Source organism: Ovis aries, chromosome 9 (assembly GCF_016772045.2).
Source record: "Ovis aries strain OAR_USU_Benz2616 breed Rambouillet chromosome 9, ARS-UI_Ramb_v3.0, whole genome shotgun sequence".
Taxonomy (NCBI): domain Eukaryota; kingdom Metazoa; phylum Chordata; class Mammalia; order Artiodactyla; family Bovidae; genus Ovis; species Ovis aries.
Window position 1 is genome coordinate 84,209,647 of NC_056062.1, and position 19,839 is coordinate 84,229,485.

General features: G+C 36.9%; 1 protein-coding gene across 5 annotated transcripts in view; it reads left to right on the plus strand.

Annotated features, from left to right (window-relative positions):
* The first annotated feature begins 8,868 nt into the window (after positions 1-8,868).
* Positions 8,869-19,839, plus strand: part of TRIQK (triple QxxK/R motif containing) — a 106,332-nt gene continuing 95,361 nt past the window's right edge. For all 5 annotated transcript variants that reach the window (XM_060393516.1, XM_012184145.5, XM_027973234.3 and 2 more), the window contains exon 1: positions 8,869-8,943. The gene's annotated coding sequence lies outside the window, so the exon portion shown is untranslated. The remainder of the gene's footprint in view (positions 8,944-19,839) is intronic.

Genomic DNA, 19,839 nt, shown 5'->3' on the forward strand with positions numbered 1-19,839 from the left:
TTTAAATAAGGGGCACTGCTTTGAAAAATATACTTTGTTCATTTATTGTGATGGCTGTACTCTAGTTTAAATTATTTATAATGATACTTTATACCATATTTTATAATCTGTGTAATATGAGTCCTCACTAAAGCTCTATGCTATTAAATCTTTGCTGCGAAGCCTTGAAGATCACTAGTTTTCAGTGAGGATTTCCAGAATTAGTAAAAGAATTAATATGTTTTTAGGGTATAGTATACATAATTAAGTTCTGAGGAATATATATATGTTTGGATAGCTAAGGGAGGTTTTGCTTTATTTTATTAAGTTTTATTTGAAAAAAAAAAAGATGGTTTTGTTTCTGATATATAAGGTGTTTTGTGGGTAACATTCATTAGGGTTAATGGGAGTAAGATGCAAAAATCTCTCCTGCTTTGTGAGAAGTACAGGCTCCATAATGTTTCCAGGAGGAATACTCTGAAACCTTCATAAAACATTTATATCAGTTGGATAGAAAAAAAAAAAAGAAAAGAAAAATCTCCTTTAATAAAACATTTGCCCCTATTACACTATGCTACCATTAGAATTTTATTTATTCAAGAGTCACATGCAATAAATTTGCATCACATGTACATCTTGCAAAGAATGAGAAGATACCAATGCCCTCATGTCAAACAAAGGCAGTCTTCTGCACAGTGAAAGTGAAGATTTTGGTAAAAAATTGCATGTTTCTCTGCTGTTCTGGGTTTATATGTGTGTTGTTGCTGGTTAGGGTTCCAAGACCTTTATTCAAACATTCGGCCTCAAATTAATATGAAAAGCAAGCTGAGAAAGCTTATGCTTATCTAACTTTCTGAGTGAGGGTTTAGTAAAACGATAAAACTAAAAAGATATAATGGGAAAAATAGTCCATTTAAAAATAAAAAATATTTTTGCAGAATAACCACACACTATATTTATTTTGCAGTATTGCTTTTCTTTGACTATATGTTAAATGTTATAATTTGGCTGGGATCTTAGAAATATGCCGGAATTTTGGAGAGGGTTTTTTTAAATAATATACTTTTTCAAAAGTCTTTCAATAAAAATAAAAAATCACAAAAGATAAAAACCTCTTTATGTATTACTTCATGTCCATATATATGCATACTTTTTATAAATTCTAACAAAATATTTCTGGTCAATTTTTGGTAGAGCAGTATATAGTTAATATTTATATCTTGAATGAACTATCCCATTCTTCTTGAGGAAATGTTAAAATGTTGAACATCTATGTTCTCCACAAGTAAATAACACATTGTATAGCTACATTATGACCAGATTATATCTATTAGTTACTGCTGTGCACGATGTAAATCTCTATAGAGTCCCCTGGGAAATGAGAAAATCATTTCAGACTTCAATAACTAACAATCAGTTATTGCTCTGGGCAATAATAAAGCTGAATGCAATTACCTAAAGTGAAGTTAGCAGTGTAACAAATGAAATACAGGGTTTTTTTTTTTCCCCTCTCTTAAAATAAATGTAGCATCTCACCCCACACTATTATGTATTATAATAGGGTCCTCTAAACAATGTATTCTCACATAGTCTTGATACTTGAAATATATGTGATTAAAAATTATAAAGTTATTTTTTATGATATCACTTAATTGTTACTTAAAACATCAATAACACTTTCAAACAAACAAAATCAAGTAGTAAGATTCTCAAAATTTCAAAACATAAAACATTTATTTTATTTAAAACATTTCTTAGATGGTTTGTGTCTTTAAAAATATTGTTTTTCAATGAAAATGTTAAAACTTATTCCTAGTATTTTGTTTATATAGCAAAATAATTTTAATGAAAAACGTTAAAAGAATTTTCAGAGTAAGCTATAATGCGCTTACATATATATTGTTACTTGATTGAAATGAATAGCAAAAAGAAAAAAGTTCTACAATAATGGCTAATTCACAAATTTTAATCTTACAATATCTTTTTTCTGTAACATTATTTATTTATCCATAATTGATTTCTAATTCATTATTTGCATATATTTCCTATTTGTCACAACAGAGTGCAATTATACTGAAACAGATTTCCCAGTAGAAAGTTAATCCTGCTGTTCCACATTTTGTTTAACCATTTTTTATGTATAATTGTAGTCTGTGTTTTGGCATAGACCACTCATGAAACAGTAGATTTTCTGGCAATTTGGCTGTTAGCATATATTTGATGGTGAATATAGCCTTTCATTAGCTCTGTATTCAAATAACACTGCCAAAGTATTTTTCATGTTCTTTACTCATTTCTGTTTATAATAAATCCTTGGAAGCTTGAAGCTGACATCTGTTTTCTGAAGTAATCCTTTCTCTTTCCTCTGTATGGGCACATACTGACATTATTGTAGGGTTGTTTATTATAGTTGGGCTGCTAGCGATTATTATTATTTAAGAAAAATGGATTGTTTTGTGGCGGGAAGCACATAGGAAAACTGCATGAATAATGTTACAAAAGGACATGTAAAAATTAGCACCTACAAACACTGACAGCATCTGCTTAACAACTTATTTATATTCTGTAGTTTTATTATATGTTGAGTAATTTGGGAGATACTTCTATATTATGGACCACACACAATTTAAAAATCAAATTCATGCACAGAAGTAAAATCTTTATTGCACTTGCATGTCTGAAAACCCTATTTTAACTCCTTTATCTTGTTCAAGTTGCCTCTTCTTTCCTGCCCTTACAATCCCCCTTCCCACTTCCCTCATTCCTTCCAATAGCATGTATTATTTATTATTATTATAGCTTACTGTGTGACAAACACTGTGAAAATCAGTAAGACATGGACCCTAACCATAAGAAGCTCACCATCTAATAAGGAAAAGAGATAAATAAATGGACAATAATAATTATTTTTTAAGTTGTATATAGTCAAGCCAAATAGTCAAAGTGTTAGTAAATAAAGCCTTATTTAATAAGCACAGAAGTGTTTAAAATGAGGATTTTCTGTGAATTGAATCTTGGAAGACTTTCTTTCCAACCATCATTGAGTGATCAAAAGTTCTTGTAATGTAAGTTCTGTTCAGTTCAGTCAGTCATGTCTGACTCTTTTCAACCCCATATACTGCAGCATGCCAGGCCTCCCTGTCCAGCACCAACTCCCGGAGTTTACTCAGACTCATGTCCTTTGAGTTGGTGATGCCATCCAACCATCTCATCCTCTGTCATCTCCTTCTCCTCCTGCCTTCAATCTTTCCCAGCATCAGGGTCTTTTCAAATGAGTCAGTTTTTTGCATCAGGTGGTCAAAGTATTAGAGCTTCGGGTTGAGCATCAGTCCTTCTGATGAATATTCAGGACTGATTTCCTTTAGGATGGACTGGTTGGATCTCCTTGCAGTCCAAGGGACTCTCAAGAGTCTTCTCCAGCGCTACAGTTCAAAAGCATCAATTCTTTGGTGCTCAGCTTTCTTTATGATCCAACTCTCACATCCATACATGACTACTGGGGAAACCATAGCTTTGACTAGATGGTCCTTTGTCAGCAAAGTGATGTCCCTGCTTTTTAGTAAGCTGTCTAGGTTGATCATAACTTTTCTTCCAAGGAGCAAACATCTTTTAATTTCATGGGTGCAGTCACCATCTGCAGTGATTTTGGAGCCCAAGAGAATAAAGTCTGTCACTGTTTGCACTGTTTCCTCATCTATCTGCCATGAAGTGATGGGCCCAGATGCATGATCTTAGTTTTCTGAATGTTGAGTTTTAAGCCAACTTGTTCACTCTCCTCTTTCATGTTCATCAAGAGGCTCTTCAGTTCTTCACTTTCTGCCATAAGGGTGGTGTTATCTGTATATCTGAGGTTATTTATATTTCTCCCTGCAATCTTGATATCAGCTTGTGCTTCATCCATCCTAGTGTTTCTCATGATGTACTCTGCATGTAAGTTAAATAAGCAGGGTGACAATATGTTGCCTTGATGTACTCCTTTCCTGATTTGGAACCAGTCTGTTGTTTTATGTCCAGTTCTACCTATTGCTTCTTAACTTGCATACAGATTTCTCTGGAGACTGATCAGGTGGTCTGGTATTCCCATCTCTTGAAGAATTTTCCACAGTTTGTTGTGATCCACACAGTCAAAGGCTTTGGTGTAGTCAATAAAGCAGAATTAGATGTTTCTGGGGAACTCTCTTGCTTTCTTGATGATCTAATGGATGTTGGCAATCTGATCTTTGGTTCCTCTGCCTTTTCTAAAACCAGCTTTAACATCTGGAAGTTCATGGTCCACATACTGTTGAAGCCTGGCTTGGAGAATTTTGAGTATTACTTTACTAGCGTGTGAGATGAGTGCAACTGTGTGGTAGTTTGAGCATTCTTTGGCATTGCCTTTCTTCGGGATTGGAATGAAAACTGACCTTTTCCAGTCCTGAGTTTTCCAAATTTGCTGGCATATTGAGTGTAGCACTTTCACAGCATCATCTTTTAGGATCTGAAATAGCTCAACTGGAATTCCATCACCTCCACTAGCTTTGTTTGTATTGATGCTTCCTAAGGCCCACTTGGCTTCACATTCCAGGATGTCTGGCACTAGGTGAGTGATCACACCATTGTGGTTATCTGAGTCATGAAGATCTTCTTTTGTACAGTCCTTTTGTGTATTCTTGCTACCTCTTCTTAATATCTTCTGCTTCTATTAGGTCCCTACCATTTCTGTCCTTTATCGAGCCCATCTTTGCATGAAATATTCCCTTGGTATCTCTAATTTTCGTGAAGAGATCTCTAGTCTTTCCCATTCTACTGTTTTCCTCTTTCTTTGCACTGATCACTGAGGATGACTTTCTTATCTCTCCATGCTATTCTTTTGAACACTGCATTCAACTGTGTATCTTTCGTTTTTCTCCTTCGCCTTTTGCATCTTTTCTTTTCTCCGCTATTTGTAAGGGCTCCTCAGACAACAGGAACCAAAAACAAGATTTTTGGAGAGATTAATATAAACAAATCTGAAAACTATGGTCATGAAAAAGGAGGGAACACATTAGGAATTCAAGTTAATTCATTTATTGAGTAAAGTTTAAAATATTGTAAGAGAATGTACAACATTAGACCATAAATATTTAAGCCTACAAAAAAAGTATATACTTTTGAGAAAATGTGAATTTTCAAGTGTGTTCAAGAGGAAGTAGAACAACTGAATTAAACCTTTAACCCCAAATAAACTGAAGTTGTATCAGTCCCAGGTTTTTCCTTAGATAATGAGTTCTGGTAAGACTTTACAAAGTAAACAACATCTCAACTTTCTGCAAAGTTTCCTAAAACAAAGAAAATAAGGTGAAGCTTCCTAAGTCGTTTTATTAACCTAATACACCAAACAGTTCCCCAACTGGGCAATGAAAGCAAACCCACACATGTCCCACAGTATGCCAATTATACTTCCAAAATAGACACAGAAAACATAAAAAGTATTAACCAGTAAAATTAGGCAGTGTATTTAAAAAAAATCATGACCAATAATGTTTCTCTAGGATAAAATACATTCCCACATTAGAATAGCTACTAATGCAACACTGTAAAATGCTGTTGCTCATTTCAATGGGCAATGATAAACATTAAATAGAAGCAAATATTCACTCATGATAAAAATATTTAACAAAACAAATCTAGACTAGAACCTCCTTAACTTAGTGAAGTTAAGTGATCATCATATCATAATGCTGAAACTTTAGAAATATTTCAAATTAGAATTGATGCCAAGATGAAGATTCTCTTTATTGTTGTTATTCTTCAACATCATATCAAAGGTACTAGCTAAGGGAATAGTGAAAATGAAAGTATATACATTGGAAAGGGAGAAACAACTCTATCAGTTATATATAATTCTAAATTCCAAGACAGTTCATTATTATTTTTACATGATTCTGAATTTCAAATCAATCAACAGACAAACATTTATAGCAGCTAAGAAATTAAACCAAGTTGAATGGTTGTATATATAATCAGTTTGCAAAAATCAATAGCTTTCTCACAAGCTAATAGTAAGCAATTAGAAAATATAATGCATATAGTTAATGCAATCCATAAAACAAAAAACTACAGTATTCCAAATACCAAACCTAAAAACAAATATGTATAAAATATATGCATGACCTAAACATAAAAATTAGGCAACTTAGGTTGCTGCTGCTGCTGCTGCTAAGTTGCTTTAGTCGTGGCTGACTCTGTGCAACCCCATAGACAGCAGCCCACCAGGCTCCCCCGTCCCTGGGATTCTCCAGGCAAGAACAGTGGAGTGGGTTGCCATTTCCTTCTCCAATGCAGGAAAGTGAAAAGTCAAAGTGAAGTTGCTCAGTTGTGTCCGACTCTTAGCGACCCCATGGACTGCAGCCCACCAGGCTCCTCCGTCCAAGGGATTTTCCAGGCAAGAGTACTGGAGTGGGGTGCCATTGCCTTCAGTGCAACTAAGGTTAATGAGATATAAAAAAAGATACACTATGTACGTTCAAGAATAACACTTAATATTGCAAAGGTATCTAAAAATACACTTGCTTCTCGGAAGAAAAGCTTTAACAAATCTAGATAGGATATTAAAAAGCAGTGACACTGATTTGCTGACAAAGGTCCATCTAGTCAAAGCCATGGTTTTTCCAGTAGTAATGTATGGATGTGAGAGTTGGACTATAAAAAGCTGAGCACCAAAGAATTGGTGCTTTTGAACTGTGGTGCTAGAGAAGACTCTTGAGAGTTCCTTGGACTGCAAGGAGGTCAAACCAGTCAATCCTAAAGGAGATCAGTCCTGAATAATTCATTGGAAGGACTGATGCTGAAGCTGAAGCTCCAATACTTTAGCCACCTGATGCGAAGAAATGACTCATTAAAAAAGATCCTGATGTTGGGAAAGATTGAAGGCAGAAGGAGAAGGAGACAACAGAGGATGAGATGGTTGGATGGCATCGCTGACTTGATGGACATGAGCTTGAGCAAATTCCAGGAATCGGTGCTAGACAGGAAGGCCCGGCATGCTGCAGGCCCCAGAGTCACAGAGTGGGACATGACTGAGGGACTTAACTGACTGAATCCCTTAAACGGGTAAGATTATTCAGATATTTATTTGCTGAGATTTGAATACGCAATTGAGAAAAGATTCAAATAAATAATTCGCCATTTTAATTTAAATCTTACAGTATTTATTTATACAATATACTTATTAATTTAGAACCAGAACACATTTTAGCGTAAAACCACATATTTTTAAAATATTAAAGTAACATAATGCAGATCATGAGTTATATAAATGAAAACACTTTTCGTACAGAATGATTCATAACTAGCAAACTTTCAGAAGAATTTGGAAATTTAGTACGTTAAGAGGATAAAATCATTTGTAACTGGAATGTGTTTCCTTTACTCCAACAGTTTTATCATAGTATGGTGGCCATTTTAATTGACTCACAACACACTTATCCAAAGGCATTGTTTTTGTTTGTTTTTATTTTATTTCTTACTACGATATCTGACAAGATAAACACTTCTGGGTATTGGTATAATATAAGTATATATGATACTATGGTATAATACAGAAAAAGGATTTTACTATTTTAAAGCTGCTGCTGCTAAGTCACTTCAGTTGTGTCCGACTCTGTGCGACCCCATAGATGGCAGCCCACCAGGCTCCCCCATCCCTGGGATTCTCCAGGCAAGAACAGTGGAGGGGGTTGCCATTTCCTTCTCCCCTGCATGAAAGTGAAAAGTGAAAGTGAAGCCGCTCAGCGACCCCAAGGACTTCAGCCTTCCAGGCTCCTCCGGCCATGGGATTTTCCAGGCAAGAGTACTGGAGTGGGGTGCCATTGCCTTCTCCCACTTTAAAGCTGCACACATGCAAATCTAGTTAAGACTATTAAGATAATTCCATTTAATGCTACAGCTATTTCTGGAAGGGGAACTGGAGACCAACAAAGGATTTAGAAGGACAGAAAATAAAATTACGTTTTAGACTCAATTCCTGACCCTGATATCTTGGGACATCTCACAGAATTTTCTAGTCTGTTTATACTTGTCTCTTTCGTAAGCTATTCCTTTCTCAAGGTTTTCATACACTTGTTTGTTTTGAAAGATTTGATGAACTGGCCTAGAGGAAAGTGACTTATACTTTAATGAGACACAAATTAAAATGGAAGTCATGTAATGTTTTTAAAAAAGAAATTTAAGCTCATTTTACCACAGCATAAAAATAATGACTGCAGGCACTTTGACAATTGAATGAATGTCACTCTCCGACTCGGTTTCCTTGTCCATAGATTGTGGATAAAACTTTCACTGGGTGTTGTGAGGATTATATCAGGTATAAATCATTCAATCGTCAGACGCTGTGCAAAAGACAGCTAGTAACAATATTTCATTCCCATTTCGTATGTGTGAAAGGTGTGAAAACTGGGAATCTGGATATAACGCCAAACCTTAAATATTAGGTTTCAAGAATCACCTTTCCTAAACTAATCAGGCTGTTAAAAGCTTGCACCTGCAAACAACATTGCTTTCCTAGACAGTTAGCTCATCCTTCCCTCCAGGGATGTCCCCCAAAGAGTTTGGATGGGGATGTGGTGAGAAAAGTTCAATAATCAAAAGAACGTATTTCTGTGTTTTATATTTAAAAACAAGTGGCCGTCCTTATTTTCAATTTCTAGAGTCAGTTTGCTAGGCGGGAGTGAAGGCTTGAGTATCCCGTTAAACGTTGAGGAAAGGCCACATCGCCCGCGCATTTCCGTCGGGGGGCTCTAAGAGAGGATAGACAGAGAGCCTGGCCAATCGGAGCGCAGGTTAGAGCTGCTCCCGCCCCCTTCCGTCGAGCCCGCCTCTTCCCCGTGCCGCCCTCTGGGAGTCCGGCAGGCTCGCCCCGCCCCCTCCCCTGAGTGACAGGACCGTGGACAGCAACATTTCCAGCCGGACACGTAGTTGGTCGGCCCTTGCGCTGGCTGAACTGAGGTGTGTGTGGTGTGTGTGTGTCAGGCAGGGGCGGCGAGGGGATTGGGGAGGCCCTGCCCGTGAAGCTCGGGGTCTGGGGGCGAAAGCGGTTCCTCACTGGGCCCTCAGTGCATTTAGGGGACGCTCGGTCCACCCCTGGGAGCCGCACTTGGGCGTACTGGGCGGAGGTGGGCGGGCAGGGGTCTTTGGCCGTGGAGGACCCCAGAGCCCAGGAAACCCCGTAGGAACGGTCGTGGCGTGAGGAGCCTTCCGGGCGCGTGGGGCGCTCGCGGTGGGGGTGGGGCGGCGGGCGCGGGGCTCGCGGGTGGGCGTGGCTGCCGCGGTTGCTAAGGAACGGCGGGCCCCGCCCTGCCAGCGTGTCTGGCTCTGGCCGCCCGGCCCTGCGAAGCGGGGCTCGGCCCGCCTCCCCGCGGCCTTCCCCTTGGCTTGGAGCTGGCCCCCGTTGTGCCTTCAGTGAACTAGCGTCCCCTGATTTTACTGTCCTGCTTTTCCGGTGTAGTGGGTACAGAGCTCCCACTCAGGCCTCCCTCTCCCACGTTACTCCTCTGCACACTTCAGCTCCTCGCCTTCCAAAATGAACAAGGATCTGCAGACCAGAAAACGTTCAGAGAAGGGTTTCAGGCAGCTTGAGGTGGCTTTATTTGCCGGGATGGTGGGACGGGAATGAGCCTTTTCCTGGGGTTTGGTGAATGCTTGAAGCCACAAGGTAATGGTGTCCCTGTGGATGAGTAGGACAGGGGAGATAAGAGATGTGATTTCTTCCACCTGGAAGTCTTTTTGATTGCTGCTGCTGTTTGAGTTCAAGGAGCTTCTCAGGAAGTTGAGGCAAGTCATTATTGGACAGGTCCTAATAATGTATGATCTCCCTTTCAGACCCTCTTATGGAGAAGGGTGGTTGGTACTAAGTAACTGAAGCCCTCCTTGGCTTCAATGCCCCATTTAATGATTAACTGTGAGATAGAAACCATAGATAACCATTCAGATCTCTTCTTTGCCCCCATCGTCTGGCCCCTAATGATTCAGCAGAGCAAACAATCCACAGAGAAAACACAAAGAAACTAAAAGTCTGCTTTTACTTCCTTGTGCTAGGTTTACTGTATAAATCCCCAAGAAGGAAGCTTGTAGTGCCTGTTACCAGTAGGAAGAAGATTGACCTAAAAATCAAGAATCTCGCTGTTAGGAAATATTTGCCATTGGGCAGTAACCTTCATAACTTCTCTCATCTGGGAAGTGGAGATACCTATGTGCCTTTTGGTTATAAAACGTAAGGAGAGCTAATTGTAAACTGTTACTGATTACACTTTTAACCTTTTTTTTTTTTTTGGTCTATATGATCTCTGTTGTTGATTCAGTATTAGCTCTTCTTACGTAGTACCTGAAATGTCCTGCATACATTTTTTCCCCATTGATATCACTAGATTTTTTCAAGTATATGCATAGTCTGAGAAAATTGGGACAGATTACTTTCTAATTCAATGATGAATGACCTTTTTGGTGGTATATACCATTTTGAGAAGCCAAGGGAAACTACTGACTCTCCCCTTAGAGAAAGACACAATTCGAAACATAAGTGGATGTTGGATAAGGAACATCTGTTTTCGATCAACTTCTTGAGTGTTAAGAAAATTACTCTCCTATCTTGCCTCACTTCAAAGAGTGACGAGTAATTTATATCCAAAAGTACTAGGAGGAGAGTTGGGTCTCTTCCATGTCTTCCAAAATGCATCTTAACTGTAGTTTAGTTTATGGTCTTCAATGAATCCTTTTTCTTCTTCTTTAAAAAAAAGTTTATTTTTTTAGTATTTAACAAACATGAACTACCAATGATCAATAAATTATAGCTGACTCTTAAAACCATGTAAATTGAATTTTATTATAAATGCCATTTGATCATTCTTTCAAAGAATATTCTTATATTTAAGCAAATGAAAAGAGAAATTATTGTCAACTTGTTTGGGGAAATGTTAAATTGTAGTTTTTAGACAAACATTAAATACACAAACTTTCTCTTCTATCAAAGTCCATTTTTGACAAATAAAAACATTACTTTTAGTATATGCTACTAGAATTCTTTAATTCAAATGAATGACCTTTATAATATAATTTCTCATGGCTAAAAAATACTGTATTTGACTCTGGTTTGGCTCTTTTCCTGATTTCTGTATTAAAATGGAAGGCAGTAAATAGAAATATTTTGTTTGCTAATATACCTTTAATCTAACTTTATTAATAAAAGTGGGCATCAGTAGTAGATACTATCATTAGATAGGGAAAATGATGAAAAAGGAAAATATGTATGGTTTGTAATAAACATGAGTATTGTTCTTTATCACTTACAATTTTATTCGCACTGTTTAGTATTTGACTATTTTGTTAACTCACGTCATTTATAGTAAAAAAACTAGTATGATGATAAATTGATTACAGAGACAGTTCTAATGGAATTAGAGTTTTATGGGCTTAGTAAATAATAGCTATTGCATTTGTAAACAGTCAGGTGGAGTTGGTAATATCCAGTTCATTACAACAGAGCTGACTGGATGCATTGCTTTCAATGGGAGACCAAAACTGAGTACTAGTACTTCCTTCCCCTTTCTAGCTCTACTCCTTGTCTCAAAACCTAGACTTTAGTCCAGTGAGAGAAAATTTCAGTTTAAAGAACAGATAGATACACTTAGAATTGCTGGTCTATATGATCTAGTGCAGAGAGGGGAGAAAAAGAAGATAAACCTCTAGTGTTTACAGGTTTGTAATAGGTTATCTCTACCCATTGACATAATATGGACCAATGGATTTCAGCTTTGAATCAAATAACTTCCCTGTTGAGAACCTGTGAATACAGAGTGGGATCTGAGGTCAGGGCGATTAGTCTAGTCCTCTGGTTTTTCATCCTGGATAGTACCTCTGGGCCATTTGAAGTATGTAGGGATGTTGTTAAATTGTTGTTGTTCAGTCACTAAGTCGTGTCTAAAGCTTTGCAACCCTATGGATTGCATCAAGCCAGGCTCCCCTGTCCTTCATTATCTCCTGGAGTTTGCGCAAACTATTATCAGGATATCCTTAAAAGGTACTGACTTTTAGGACCTTGAAGTTTAAGGATGTTGAATATTGTATAATGTAGATGTCCACCAGTTCAGTAAAAAATTTCCTTCCTCTACTCCAATGCCAAAATCATCTTCAAACTATTCCAATGGCGTTCCTCCATAAAGAAACATGAAACTAGAGCACATTTCCCCCTAGCCTTTGTTCCTGTGTACCATATTTTTTCTTTCTTTTTATTTGTTTTCTTTAAAATTTAAGTGTAATATTTTTATAGTATTGTATATACTGGGCTTCCATGGTAGTTCAGCTGGTAAAGAATCTGCCCGCAATGCAGGAGACCCCGGCTCTATTCCTGGTTCAGGAAGATCCCCTGGAGAAGGGCTAGGCTACCCACTCTAGTATTCTTGGGCTTCCCTGACAGCTCAGGCAATAAACAATCTACCTGCAATGCAGGAGACCTGGGTTTGATCCCTAGGTTGGGACAATTCCCTGGAGGAGGGCATGGCAACCCACTCCAGTATTCTTGCCTGGAGAATTCCATGGACAGAGGAGCCTGGTGGGCTACAGTCCATGGGGTCACAAAGAGTGACAACTAAGTGGCTAAGCACTCAGAGGAGCCTGGCAGGTCACAAGAGTGGGACATGGCTTAGCAACTAAATCACCATAGCTTACTTTTTAGTTTTGCAGTGTTAAAAAACAATGATAGAAAGATAAATCCTCTGTACTTAGTGGTTTAACAAGTGTTGTATGTGGCTAAGCACACATACAACATAGTGATTCAGAATTTTTGTAGATTATACCCCATTTAAATTTATTATAGAATATTAGGTATATTTCCTATGCTCTATGGTATATCCTTGTGGGATATTTATTTTATACATCGTAGTTTATGCCACTTAATACCCTACCCCTGTTGTATCCCTGCTCTCTTCCAATCTCCCCACTGATAACCAGTAATTTGTTCGATGTGAGTCTGTTTCTGATTTGTTATTTTCATTCGTTTTATTTTTTAGATTCCACATATAAGTGATAATATACAGTATTTTATTTCACTGAGAATAATACCTTCTAGGCCCATTTGTATTATTGCAAATGGAAAGATTTTATTCTTTTTATGGCTAAATAGTATTCCATTTTATATATATATATGTGTATATATATATATATATATATATATATATATATATATACTGGCACACCACATCTCTGCAGCCCCATGGGCTGTAGTTCCCCAGGCTGCTCTGTCCATGGAATTTTCCAGGCAAGGATACTGGAGCAGGTTGCCATTTCCTACTTCAGGGGATGTTTTGACCCAGGAGTCAGACCAATACCTCTTGCATTTCCTGCATTGGCAGGCAGATTCTGTACCAAGTGCCACCTGGGAAGCTTTTATATTTACACACCACATCTTCTTTATCCATTCATCTGTTGAGTATGTACCATGTTTTTGATATCAATAGATTTGACTCTTAAGTGTGAAGGTCTTAAAAATACTGCTTAGAATATGGTTATTTTTTGGTATTCTCTCAGAATGACTAAAATTATATTAGTGGAAAATAGTGATATATATTTAATTATATTTGATATTCTTAAGACTAAATATATCCTTATTGAACATAACAGAATCATAGACTCCTAAGGGCTAAGTTTTGGTCACACTTATTATGTACATTTAATCCTTTCTTATATGGTTCAAGTGTTAAGTATCTTTGCAACAATAGAGTGAGTAGGTATATATTTTCATGAAAAAGAAAAGATGGTTTCTTAGCTTACTTTTTACTAATTCCCTTGTAGCTCAGTTGATAAAGAATCTGCCTGCAATGCAGGAGACCTGGGTTTGATTCCTGGGTCGGGGAGATCCCCTGGAGAAGGAAATGGCAACCCGCTCCAGTATTCTTGCCTGGAGAATCCCATGGACAAAGGAGCCTGGCAGGTCACAAGAGTGGGACATGACTTAGCAGCTAAATCACCATAGCTTACTTTTTAGTTTTGCAGTGTTAAAAAACAATGATAGAAAGATAAATCCTCTGTACTTAGTGGTTTAACAAACTTTGTTGTGTTAAATCAGAAGGTGGAGACAGTTCCCTAAATGAGAGGATCTTATCAGTTTCATGGTTTTCAAGCCATTAAACATGGAGAATGAAGCAGGAATAAAGTAGCTTAGTTCTTCTGTAATGGTATTATACAGAACAAAGCTGAAAAAGCAGCAGACCAGTTAGACTGAACACCTTAAAATTTTGGTGAAGACAAAGATAGTTTAATCCCAAAGCATTTTTTACATACTTTGAATTTTAAAACATTCAAATATTTATCTATATAAGAAATTATACGGATACCTGTGACAGATCCTAATTGTGGATTGCAGTTTATAACTTCTACCAGGTAGAAAGTGCACTGGATTGAAAGCTTCAGACCTGGCTTGCAGTAGATATATCATTTGTTAGATTTTATAATGTTTTCAGGCATCAAGTTCCTTATTTGAGAATAGAAAGAGTTGAAGATTTTTATTGGTTTTCTACCATTTTTTTCTGAAGAATATGCTTGAGTATTATGAAAATTTTCATTATTCACAGTGATTCACTATAGCACTGAATCTTTCTGGGCAGGGATATATTAGATTTTTTAAGGTATAATTTAAACAATAATCTCCCAGTTCCTGATTTCATTTTGTCTGTTCATAGAGGTTTATTCTCTTCTCCTTTCTTCAGTATTTCCCTCAACCTCCACACATGCACACATTTGGAAAACACTGGATTATGTAGAAATGATCTATATAGGCTCTTTCAATGCCAAATTTTTCTGGATAAATATAGCATTTGAAATGAATAAAGTGGAACAAAAAAAAAAATCCCACAAAGCCAAGAAAAAGGAAATTGGCAGAATACTCAGGCATACCTGTGAAAATCTGAGAAGAATTTTAAGGTAAGGAAGAACATTTGATAGAATTCTTTGATATCTAACACATAGAGAGGAGAACTCTATGTAAAAAGAGCCATGATTAAGTGATGGTGGAAAGAAGAAAAGGTAGAACAAAAAGAGGATGAAAAAACTGAAAAAAATGTGAGAATTGTATTAGTTTTATATTCCTGATGTAACAAACTACCACAAATTCAGGATGTTATAATTCTATACTTTAGAAGTCTGATATAGGTTTTACTGAACTACAATCTGTGTATGGGCAAGAATTTTTTCTTTTCAGGGGCCTCTGGGAGAGATGTTTCTTTGCCTTTTCCATCTTCTGGAGGCTGCACACATTCACTGATTTATGAAGATGGTTCCTCCATCTTCAGAGCCAGCAACATTGCATCTCTCTGACTAGTCTTCTGTAGTCAAATACACTTATGACCACAACTAGGATAACTTAAAACATTTAGAGACTCAGTTGGATAGTCCAGGAGGTTATTCATTGAATCACATCTGCAAAGTTCCTTTTGCAGTATAAGGTAACACATTCGCAAGTTCTAAAAATTAGAATTTGGGCATCTTTGAGGGGGAACATTACCCTGCCTACCACAATAACATACTAAATAAGTCCATATTTGAGACAGTCAAGAGTAGAACTGATGTTACTATAGAAAATTTAATGTGTGGAGAACAGACTTGAAAAGTTATCCTAGCTAAAATACTGAATGCATGAAAAGAAAACTGTGTTTGGAGAACAAAAATGAAGTCCATTATATGAACACTTGGAATTTCTGATAATTGTTTCTAAAGAAGAGGACAGAACAATTCAGAAAAATGTAATAAAGAGATTGTTGTTGTTGCTGTTTTTCAGTTGCTAAATCACGTCTGACTCTTTGCGACCCCTTGAACTGCAGCACGCCAGGTTTCCCTGTCCTTCTCTGTCTCCTGGAGTTTGCTTAAACTCATGTCCACTTAGTCAGTAATGCCATCCAATCATCATCTGTTGCCCTCTTCTTCTCTTGCCTTCAATCTTTCCCAGCATCAGGGTCTTTTCCAATAAGTCAGCTCTTCGCATCAGGTGGCCAAAGTATTGGAACTTCAGCATCAGTCCTTCCAATGAAAATTCAGGGTTGATTTCCTTTTGGATTGACTAGTTTGATCTCCTTGCTGTCCAAGGGATTCACAAGAGGCGTCTCTAGCACCAAAGTTTGAAAACATTAATTCTTCAGTGCTCATCCTTGTTTATGGTCCAACTCTCACATCCATATGTGACTACTAGAAAAACCATAGCTTTGACTATATGGACCTTTGTTAGCAAAGTGATGTCTCTGCTTTTTAATAAATTCTCTAGGTTTGTCATAACTAGTCTTACAAGGAACAAGTGTCTTTTAGTTTTGTGGCCGCACTCACCATCCACATTGATTTTTGAGTCTAAGTAAATAAAACTTTTCACTATTTCTACTTTTTTCCCAATTATTTGCCATGAAGTGCTAGGACTGGATGCTGTGATCTTTGTTTTTTGAATGTTGAGTTTTAAGCCAGCTTTTTCACTCTCCTCTTTGACTTTCATCTAGAAGCTCTTTAGTTTCTCTTTACTTTCTGCCATTGAAGTGGTGTTATCTGCATATCTGAGGTTGTTGATATTTCTCTCAGCAATCTTGATTCCAGCTTGTGCTTCATTCAGTCCAGCATTTGCATGATGTACTCTGCATATAAGCTAAATAAGCAGGGTGACATTATGCAGGTTTGATGCACTCTTTCCCAGTTTGGAACCAGTTTTTCATTCCATGTCCAGTTCTAACTTTTGCTTGTCTTGCATACAGGTTTCTCTGGAGGCTGGTAAGGTGGTCTGGTATTCCCATCTCATTAAGAATATTCCACAGTTTGTTGTAATTCACACAGAAAGGTTTTAACATTGTCAATGAAACAGAAGTAGATGTTTTTCTGAAATTTCCTTGTTTTTTCTATGATCCGGCATATATTGGCAATTTGATCTCTGGTTCCTCTTCCTTTTCTAAATCCAGCTTGTACATCTGTAAGTTCTTGGTTCATGTATTGCTGAAGCCTAGCTTGAAGGATTTTGAGCATAATCTCAATGGTATGTGAAATGTGTGCAATTGTATAGTAATATGAACATTTTTGGCATTGCCTTTCTTGAGATTGGAATGAAAAATGACCTTTTCCAGTCCTGAGGCCCCTGCTGAGTTTTCCAAATTTACTGCCATAATGAGTGCAGCATGTTAACAGCATCATAAGGATTTGAAATAGCTCAGCCGTAATTTCATCACCTCCATTAGCTTTGTTCATAGTAATACTTCTTAAGGCTCACTTGATTTCAGACTCCAAGATGTCTAGCTCTAGGTGAGTGACCACACCATCATGGTTATCTGGTCATTAGGAGCTTTTTTGTACAGTTCTGTGTATTCTTGCCACCTTTTGTTAATCTCTTCTATTTCTGTTAGGTCTTTGCCATTTTTGTCCCTTATTGTGCCCATCTTTGCATGAAATGTTCTCTTGGTATCTCCAATTTCCTTAAAGAGATCTCTAGTCTTTCCCATTCTATTGTTTTCCTCTATTTCTCTGCATTGTTCACTTAAGAAGACTTTCTCATCTCTTTGCTGTTCTCTGGAACTCTCCATTCAGTTGGGTATATCTTTCCCTTTCTCTTTTGCCTTTTACTTATCCTCTTAGCTACTTGTAAGTCCTCCTGAGAGAACCACTTTGCCTTCTTTCATTTCTTTTTCTTGGGGATGGTTTTAGTATCCCCTTCCTGTACAGTGTTACGAATCTCTGTCCATATTTCTTCAGGTACTCTGTCTACCAGATCTAGTCCCTTGAATCTATTCATAAGTGTTTTGGTATATTCATGAGTTTTGATTTAGGTCATACCTGAATGATCTACTTTCTTCATTTGGATCCTGAATTTTCAGTAAACAGAGTTAGCAGGAAATAAAATTTTCTGAGCTAAAAAAGATCAATAGACACAGAAAGGATATTTCTTACATAAGATATGACAATTCAGAGACACAATGTCAACAGTTTTTCAACTCATAATGATAAAGGAAAAAAATCCTTCCTATATATAGAAGGAGAGAGGAGAAGATAGGGCGTTATTATCAGGAAACCAAACTTAATATGGTTGCAGACTTTTTTTCTATAGTTTTAAATACTAGATGACAACAGAGAAATATTTTTAGAGTTAAAAACAAAATTCCATGCAATTTGTTTTGTTCACACACAGCAACAGAAAACCATTCTTAAGTATATAAAACCTCTAAACTACATACCTTTTACTTCTGGAGGAAAAAAGATAATAATAAGATGATACAATATAAATGCAAAAGCAATGGTATATTAAAAATCAAAACATAGATTTCTGGGATATAGAGTGGCTTTAAATAATTAAGTCTAATTAAAAATTTAAATGAAAAAAACTGCATGAGAAGATATATAATGTAAAAATTTATTCAGCAACAATAACCCAGATTTAAATAAAGCATGTGATCGTCTGATTTGTTTATGCCAGAGATGAAACCTGGTAATTCAAGAGTATGAATAAATTAAAAAATACATCTAGCAAATTGTGACCCAGGCCCACCCACATCTGGCTTGTTTTTATAGAACCAAGGAACCAAAAATATTTTTTGTGTTTTAAATGGTTGAGAAAAAATTGAGATAATATGTTTTATACGGTGAAAAGACTATGAATTTCTAATCTTATTGATTATAAATAAAGTTTTATTGAAACAGTTACACTCAGTTGTTTACATGTTGTCTATAGCTGCTTTTGCATTAAAACAGCAGTTTTGAGCAATTGCAACAGTGGTGTAAATGCAGTGCTCTCCTTGCTTTGCTTTGCTCCTCAGAGCACTACAAATCACACTGACAAAACTGAGTTACAATTTGATTTTGCCTCTTCACCTGAAGAGCCTAAAGTATTTTTGATCTGACCTTTTACAGAGAAACTTTGCAACTCCTAATCTAAACTATGTATATGAACTTTGGTGTATAAGACTGAGACTTTGATTTCAGTCCACAGTATCCAAATTTACTCAGCTATTGCCCTTCAATACACTACTTACTGTAGCATCTCTTTGGTCTTATATGGACTGAGGTTAAAACCAAGTATGTATTATTCTGTATATTTAATAATCTAGATTTTCTCTTTTTCATTCCATGCTTTAAATGAAACAAAATTCATGTAAAGATTTCAAATATCACTTCCAAAGACAAAAGTCAGTTAATACTGCTGTAAGAAGAAAAAATGAATGCTTTACTATGGTATGCCAAAATCGTATGTGCTTTTAGAGGTAAGCACATACCACATTTAATAAGTTGGTTGTGTGTCAGTCATTTAATCAGCCTATATTTGTGGCAAGCATAGATGAATTATTTCAGAGGAAGTGGCATTGAAATGCAGTTTTGAAGGGTGCCTGCAAATTCAAGGTGAATAAGGCTGGCGCTAAGGTAACATGGAGAATAAGATGTATAAAGCCACTAGGCTGTCAGTAGGGTCGTGTGACTGACAGAAATTCTGTAGCTGGAACAGAATTTGGAGAAACAGTGGCTGGAGTTGAAACAGTAAAGACCTGCTAGCGAGCCTGGTGGGCTGCCGTCTATGGGGTCGCACAGGGTCGGACACAACTGAAGCGACTTAGCAGCAGCAGCGCAGGCTAAGAAGCCTAGTATATGTCATGCAAAACAGTCTTCATCTTGTGGGCAACGAGGATCCATTTCAGATGTTTGAACTGTAGAGACACATGATCAGATTAGTATTAATAATACTTAGATATTGGTTCTTAAATTTTTCAAAGATAGCCCTCCCTAAAATTCTCCAATGTTATGACTTGTAATTTCATATGGCATAAGTTGCCTTGAGATATAACCATTTATATTCTATTTATAACAGTTCTTCCTTGAGGGAGATATACAAACAATCCCCCAATGTCT